Here is a 9,281-nt window from a genome sequence, read left to right on the forward strand (position 1 = left end):
ACCTTTCCCTTCTCCTTTATTCAAGATCCTTACTTATGTCCAAAGACGTTGGCTCATCTAGTTAGTCTCATGTGGGTATTGATCTTTGGGCATTGGCTCTAGGGTATCTACTAGGTCCCACTCCTCTATATTGAGTGGTGGTGGTGAGGTCATTGGCTCTTCTTGACTAATGATGCCAATATTCTTCAAATATTCACTTGAGAAACCTACCTTCCTACACAATCTTCTCTTATTAGTTTGTATATTGTTGAGGCACTACCACTTCCAACTTTGTTTTGAGAGCCTCTCACAAATGAAGCTTTGGTATTGGATGTGCATCAACCTTTCTACTAAATCTTTCCTTAGCACATTTCCTTTCCTAATTTGCTTGTGCTAATTGATTGGATTAAATCCAAGATGGTGTCTCTCAATCCATTTACTATTATTGCTTTATTTTTGCTTTTTGACCTACTTCAATCCTTAGTTTGCCACTTGGATAAAGTATTAAGAATCACTTGCTACTCTTTTCTGGCCTTTAGAAACTCATTCTTTTCATGATTCAGTAGGGTCTTCTTTTCATTTAGTAACTCATCCTTTTCATAAGTTTGTAGGGCCTTCGTTTCATGGATAAAGTACTCAGAATCACTTGCTGCTCTTTTTCAACCTTTAGTAACTCAACCTTTTCACAAGTCAATAGGGCCCTCTTTTCATTTAGTAGCTCTTGATTGTGAGCTACGTCGTCTAGCTTGTGAACCTCCTCCTATATCAATCTCTAGTTTTCTTGATTCACATGTTCTACAGCTCCTACTCTATAATTGCCTTTGTTTCTAAAATTGCCACAAATTGTGATTTGTATATTAGTTGCCCGTGAGGCTCAAACTCTTGGCTACATCCCCATTCTTTAATTTTCTTTGCATACAAGATAAACCCAAAAACCATTTGACTTTGGGAACAATTGTTTTCCATTTCACCTTCAAACTTATGTCTTCAAACATCTTTCTTTCTTTGGTCTCCCAAATGCTCTGCATTAACCATTTAAAGGCCATAATATCTCATTTCACTCATACCATCTAGGAGTCTGAAAATGCTAAACAACATACTACCTCCACTTGCCCCATGCATGACCAAACAAGAAAGAACATAATGTCATATTGTAGAGGCAATGCAACCATCCTAAAAGACATGTTGGATGAATTCCTCACATTTCTAATGCCATTTTCTATCAAAGAGACCCATCTTCTCAACTTATTAGTTCATAGAAATACTCCAATGATTAGTTTCCAATCAAATATCTTGTCTTTGAAAGTTGGAGAGACCAAAGACCCTCAAACATCATTTCAAGCTAGACTTAAAAAATATCCATATGTCAACTTATAAACCCTATTTACTTTGAGCTCAATCCCTCCTATTGATCTCTTAATTTTTTATTCACATAGCTTGTGATGACAACTCTATTAGCTAACTATTGTTGGGGCATTATCATTCTACTTATTCCAAATGCTATGATTTCCCATGTGACCTTGCTTTGAGCTAGAAAGTTGTTATCTCCTTTTTGCTTGATGAAATTGTACTACTTCCCCATTAAAATTGACCCAATGCTTGACTTTACAAGCCCCCTCTTGGTAAGAAGCCTCCCTCTTCTTCTTAAAATATTTGTAAGAGAAGGCCTACACTCCCAAGTCTAGAAAAAAATTTCCTCACACATAGCTTCTATACCTTTAAGGTCTATGGCAATGCAATTTGTAACAACTTCTATACTATCCAAGATCTGGAATTTTGATCCAATGTCTCACTAGGCTCTAATGGATGCTAGTGGTTTTGACACCTTATAGCTTCAGATTTAATAACTTATGTACTATCCAAAAGTTTTGACCATCCTTATAGTTTGAAATATAACAACTTGGGTACTATCCAATCCCCATGCCACACATAGTTGCCGCCGAACCAACCCAAAAATTATCTCTGACCAAGGGCATCTTTAGCTCCCAAAACTTCCTAGGGTGCTTAACTCTTAACCTAGTTGATTTCATTTCAATATCCAACAAATGCAGTCCTCTAGCTGCTGGTTTTTCCTTTAGGATATTTAAAGCAATTGGCACTAACTACCTCTCCTTGTTCTACTTTCTACAAAGAAACTTGCCCAGCATTGAGTTCCAAAGCCTTGCTAAGCTCTTGTTCCATGGGACTGAAGGCAAATAAAATTTTAATGCATGAAAAATAAAGAGTATATTTAGTTGTACATGTAATGACCAAGTGTTGGAACTCTATCCTTTAGGATATTTCAAGCAATTGGTAGTAAATACCTCCCCTTGTTCTACTTTCTACAAAGAAACTTGCCCATCATTGAGTTCCAAAGCCTTGCTAAGCTCTTGTTCCATGTGGGTGACAGCAAATAAAACCTTAATGCATGAAAAATAAAGAGTATATTTAGTTGTAAATGTAATGACCAAGTGGTGGAACTCCAATTATTGATCATTTTCGTGATGATTGTTTCCAATACCCACCTTACTCTCGTGGACTCACTTATTCCCACTTCCACATGGAACCCTAGCATTTGAAAATTTCTCCCCTTTTGACAACATTGCCTTGCCATCCTAGTTTTGTAAGATTGTTCTCAAGATTGATTTTGAAGATTTTCACTCTTTCTACAAGTCAAGGACTTACATGTACTTCTCCAAACTCTTTTTCTCTACCTTCAATATCATGAGTATGACATTTGTCAAGCCTAGCCCTACTAGTTGCTTGCCTCTATACTTTAGTCCTTGCAACTCTCCACTTTCAAAAAGGCTGTTAATTAGGAAAAACAAAGGGTAAGTAGCTAGAGAAAATAATATAGAACTTATAGGGCACCCTTATCTTACACGTCTCTTCATTTCCAAGGACTTTAGTGGAGTAGCATATACTGAGATGAAGGCCTATGCATTTCTGCCTAGCAAAAGAGACTAGTGTTTTTATGAAACCCCATCTTTAGCATCACCTATTGCAACTAATGTCAACAAGTAATCATAGACATCATTTAACCCTCTTTGATGTGCTACTAAATACCATGCTTCCAACTATTCACCCCGTGTCTTGGATGCTTTTGTAGATGGATCTTGATAATAAGCACATATCAAAGTTTCTGCTTAACAAACATCTTTCTGGTGCGAAAATATACCTAGAGTGACTAATTGTTTTGTCCTAAGCTTTGCTCATTAAACACATAGGCATTGATTGTAAGTACTTTAGTATCCTTCCCATCCATTATTATTTGAAGAAACCTTCCATCTTGAGTGTTGAACTTTAACTATAGGTTTCTACTGCTCTTTATAATGGTGATGCTCCCCCTACAATGCATGTGTAGTCCCTATATAGGAAAACAAATCCACTTAGCCAATCTAACCTATGCTCTTGGATCAATACAACATCAAACTAATAAAGTAGAAGCTCTCAAACTCACCATTCAATCCCTTAGTATTGAAGGTGGCCAATTTAATTTTCTCGATGGGGTTTTAATTTGCTCCATGACCCCATCAATTGACTTGATCTACAGTTGATTGACTTCTCAAAGTCTTTATCACCATTCTCTAGCATACCTTGCTCAATAAGCCATGTGCTTCCTTGAGCTCCTTCTAGCTTTCTAGGCCTTTTAGAGTTAATGTGTAAGCAACAAACATTTTTGCTACCTTTCCCATAGAGCTTGGCACCATCATATCTTGATAGCAATCATAGCTTTGCATCCATCTCGGGGTGGTCTTGCTCTAGTTGAGTAAGTGGTATTCTACTAATATTGACAAACGTATTAGCTTTGCCCCTATTGTATTTGGGAATTGTAGCTTTATTCTAGATTTTTTAAACTTGTGAAGGCTTTGCCCGTATAAATTTTAGGACAAATAACTCCTGCTTCTCCTTTCCTTTTGAGTTCTTGACAACCTACCATTCCTCTTTTCCTCATTTTTCTCCCCCCTTTTTCTTGGTTTGTGTCATGCACAAATAGGGGTGAGCATAGAAGTTAGGAAAATCTCAGCTAACCTCCTAGCCACTCAAGACAATAGGCTCTTTTAGCACCACACTAGTATCTCTAGGCAGATCCATGGACTATTTTTAGGGCAACTTTAAGTAAGTCCATTCACATTGATTACCTATCATTTGACCGTTTGGTTCATATACCCTTGTGCCCTAATGTAGACTATCTCTTGACCCCTTAACCCTATCTTCATCTTAGTATAATGATCCATTACCTACTGTTAGTGCTACAATTGAGCTCTCTTATGGACCATGTCCGTTCAGGACCCTTGTCCTAACATTACAACCCCCTTTTGAAAGATTTTTTGTCCTTGAAAAAAAAAGTGGAAAACCACTTCTTGAGTACAATAATGTTCTTCCAGGTAGAACCTTCTTCAAGTGTATCTTTTAAATCTTTTTGTAAAACATGATGACCTGTATGATGCTCATGGAAATCCAAGATTCATTTGGGTTCATGAGGTTGAATTGGATGATTCAATAATCTCTGCACTAACACTCCTCGATCCACCAAACTATCATCATTACTGAGTTACCTTCACAATTGGCTAACATGAAAGATTAGATGGAATCTACTAGAGGATGGTAGATCTAATTTGTATGCAACTTCACCAACATGTTTAAGGATTGTAAATGGGCCACAATACCAATCGTGACCTTAAGTGAGATGAGGCACATACAATAAGAGTATGGTTTATTTGTCCTACAACTTTCTCTTAGAAGGTCGTTGTTACGAGAATTTGCAAGTCTTGCCACTCATCAACCTTGAAAGACTTTGGTCAAGAGTTGTCGATTGTCCCATGTCATGGAGATGGGCAACTAGAGCTATGGAAAATAGCAAAGGGATACTAAAGAATCTCTTCAATAATACATAGTTGGCCGCTATATATGTAGAGCAAGTAATATTGCATATTGGCATTGGTATATGTATTACGAATTATCATAGGTACATGTATCACATCTATATATAAATATGGATTTGGAATATGTTATTGCATAAACAAGTGTAATACATTTATCTAATTGATTTGTATTACATTATCAAAAATACATGTTACAATATGTTTATCTAATCAATTTGGATTACATTATTCCATGTGGATGTATCATACATTATGACATGTAAATATATCGCATGTTATTGAATGTATATGAATCAAACAATATTGCATATATATACAACACGATTTATTTAACAAATTTAACTTTATTCAAATGAACCAACGAGCCTTGTATTAATAAAAATATATGCAACATGCATTGTATTGGGTCATGAGAAGGAAAGTGTCCCCTTCAAAAAAGAATGCATGTATACTTGTTCAAAGCATCTTGACTAAAGTATAAATATTATATGATTGGTATAAAAACTAACTTACATATACATTCATTGACATCAAGCTTGGCTTTAAAGAGTTCATCATACTTGCTAAAATCTTTGTGTATTTTTATAATGAGTAGGTAATAATGTTATTATGAAAGAAAACATTGAGAGTAGCAATTTTTCTCTAGTGTTGCCATGAAAGCCACTCAAGCACCAAATTCTCCCTTGTCGATTAGCTCAAATGCATCTAAATCATTCACACATATTGCCTAGAGAAAGGACCCTTTACACATTTACACAGATTGCCTATTGTTTGACCCTTTGGTCCATATACCCTAGTGCCCTGATGTAGACTATCTCTTGATCCCTTAACCTTGCCAACACCTAAGCATAATGGTCTATTACCTACTACTAGCCCTACAATCAAGCTATCCTATGGACTATGCCTGCATCACCCTCGTCTTAGAAGGAGGCAAGATGTCTCTACTACATCTTAACGTAGTTTGCTATCTCAAGACTCTTGTCCGACAGTTTGTACTCCTAAACATTGCCTCTGTACTAGTTTTGACCACTTTCGCCTAAGTTGAATTTCTAGGGAGAGGCTTTATAGTTTGATTCTCATTGTTTTGTTGTGAGATTTCTCTATAGTAAGGGTCCCAAAGATTGCAAGTATAATATGCATATGCCATTTTTGTCCATTAGAGCTTAAACATAAGCTCTCCCACATAAGGGATGTCCACATCTAGATATTGAGATTGCATCTTAGAGGCTACTCCACTTTCCCCTTTTGTACTAGCTCTTCCCTCTCCTATAAATAAGAGCTCGTTTTTCTTCATTTAGCATTATTTTTCTTTGCTGTAAACTCATGTACAGCACCCATAGATAGCCAGAAACTGGCCCCATCCATCCCCATCATCATCCCCCACTTCTCCATTATCGAATTCCTCCATATTCCCTCTTCTATCACTGTTGTTTTACAGGACAGCAAGCCTGTAAATTCACTACAACACCTCCTTCTCGAGCTCTTTCTTCCATTTTAGCAACAAGAAGCAAGCCATATCCATGTACTGCTAATCAACGATGGAGAAAGGCTGATTTCCCCTCTTTCTTCCCTCATACTGTAAAGAAATCAGTTCTTATCATTGCATAATAGATAATGCATGTGTGTTTGTACATCTTTGCATGATCTTGTGAGAGGGAGAAGTAATAGACGTATCCTAATATAAGCAAACATGATTTTAAATGGGGCTAGCTAGAGGTGGAATGCCTAGCAATTTTCCAAGCCCTTTTGCAACACTAGGAAATAAATTTCATAGGTATGCTGGCAACATTGGGATGGCAACTCAGATTAGTTATTCCTGCTCGAGATAGTCTTTCCTACATTTTGCCAAGGCATATTGTAGACCAAGTTGAGGCCCCAAAAATAAATGCCTTGTTCTTACAATTTCTTTATAGCTTCTTTCCTATCAAAACCCACGTAAAAAAATCCCTTTGCCACCATAGTGGATATGATCCATAGCTCCTTTAGACTTGACAATTGTGTTGAAACAAGTTGCCACCTTCATGGCCTTGGGAGGCCTCCTTGTAAAGAAAACCAATGCAACTCTACTGTTGAACCTAAGTGCATTTGAACCTTCTTTGTAAGCATTAGGAGCCACTTTTCCTGCTAGTGCTTTCTCTTTCTCCTCCATGTTTCTTTTGAGAGAGATCACCCACAACTCCAACACTAGTTAAGGATTGGCTTGAAGACAAAGCTTATTAACTTCATATCTCCAAGCAAGTGGACACAATGCTTATGCTTTCCACCTAATGGAACAATTTCTTTAGACCTTCCAACATCCAAATTAACCTTACTTCACTTCCACTTATTGGTGTTTGTGGTAGGGCTCATGTGTACTTTCAACCCCTCACTATCACCAACTCCCTCCTCCATGACATCATCTTCCAACTTTGCACATGGCTTGAGGTCCCATGCAGAAACATGATTCCATTAGTTGTATTTAGGTCAAGTATGATTAGTTTTGCTAGGGATTAAGATTGGTTCTTTTAGCACCATCTTGAAAGATATGAGAATGGATATAAAATAGATTCCATAGTGGTAGGATATCGATGTGTTTTTGTTTACCATGTGGCATGTGCTATAGCTAACCCAAGAGAAGCAACATCGTGTTAATGGAGGCATCATTAACATATGCCACGTGCATTCTACCACAACGAGCAACACCAACATTGCACTCGATTTTCCATCAACAATGCTCCTTTGTTTTCTCCCCTACTAATGTCATCCTCTAGTCAATATAAAGCTCTAAATATGACATGTATACATTAGGCTTTGCACTTTTAACATGGGTCTAATGTATTTTTATTTAACACCTAGGCAAGATTTTCAATGGCGTGTTGCATTGACAAGAAGAAAAATCTTCATGGAGTTTTATATTGTAAGTATGGGCTTACATCCAAGAGTGGGCCATGAAGGGAGTGAGCCTAAAGTGGAATTGCAAAGCAGAAGCAAGAGCTATGGTGGAAGGAGCAAGAGCAAGAGAGAGAGAGAGAGATGAAAGATGTGGGAGCTCCAATAGTCACAATGTGTAACTAGCCTTCCCTTTATTTGAATGTCACTGAAAGAATAAAGAATAAAGTGACAGTGATGGGCATCCATTACCTACAATGTACAAGTGTGCATGTAATTAATACATGGTGTAGGTACTGTCAGTGTAACTAATACACGAGTGGCTAGGCATCAACACCTTTACCCCCAACAACCTCCCACTTAAAGGCGAATGTACCCCTAGTGAGGAGAGAACAAGAACAAAGTGACAAAAGTACAAATGCACATAAGTACAACATGATAAGAAAAGATGTCATCTCATCCAATGCCCATCAACTTCCTAAGGAAGGCAAAACACTTTGTTGAGAGACTTTAAGTGAGCATATCTGCAAGATTTTGGTCAATTGAGATATTGAGAAGCTCAATGGACCTGTCCTCAATGACCTCTCTACTAATAAAGTGGGAATGCACCTCAATGTGCTTTATATTCGCATGGAAGGCCGAATTCCAATTGAATAGCACTCATAGAATCTGAATACAGTGTAGGGACCTTATCGGTAATGCCAAGGTCTAATGGCCTAACCAGAGGGCCTCCTTGCAAGCCTTAGTGTTTACAACATACTCTATCTCTGTAGTAGATAGAGCCGTGCATTTTTGCACCATGGATATCCTAGAAACAACACCTTCAACAAAGATGAAGACATAGCCAAGGGTGGACTTCCTATTGTTGCATATCTTGCATAATCAAAGTAAGTATACCTCACAACTCTTGTATCCTAGCCACCATAACATATGCACATAGCTGCTTTGCCCTTAGGGTACCTCATGATACCCTTGATGACATCCCAATGCCGTCTGCCAGGTGTAGCCATTTACCACGCCACAACTCCCACAACAAATGCTATGTCAGCGAGATGAGTGGCTATCATGGCATACATCAAACTGCCTACTACGAATGCATAAGGAATCTTGGCCATCTCAGCCATTTGCTCATCAAAGTGTGGACCATTGGCCTAACTCACCTTCACATGAGAAGGTAAAGGACAACCCCAGTAGGCGTAACATCTTGCAGATGAAATCGCTTAAGGAATTTTTGGATGTACTCCTTCTGGGACAAGTAAAGGAGCCTTGCACATAATGCACATCCCAAGAATATGTGAGGCTTGTCCCATGTCCTTCATCTCAAAGCTCTTCTTGAGCACACCTTTCAAGGCATCCAACTCATCGTGAGCACTCCTGGCAATATAAACATGGATCCATATCATTATGGGAATATCCTTGTGAATGCATAAAGCATCAAACTTATGGTACCATCCCCTAGGTGCCTCCTTAAGGCCATAAAAGGCTCTCTCTCAATCTACACACTAGGTGGTCCCTATTAGGTTCTACAAACCCCTTAGCTACTGCTCCATGTAAATCTCATCATGCAAG

This window comes from Lygodium microphyllum, chromosome 17 (assembly GCF_053477565.2).
Source record: "Lygodium microphyllum isolate KBCC chromosome 17, Lygodium_microphyllum_v1.1.10, whole genome shotgun sequence".
Taxonomy (NCBI): Eukaryota; Viridiplantae; Streptophyta; class Polypodiopsida; order Schizaeales; family Lygodiaceae; genus Lygodium; species Lygodium microphyllum.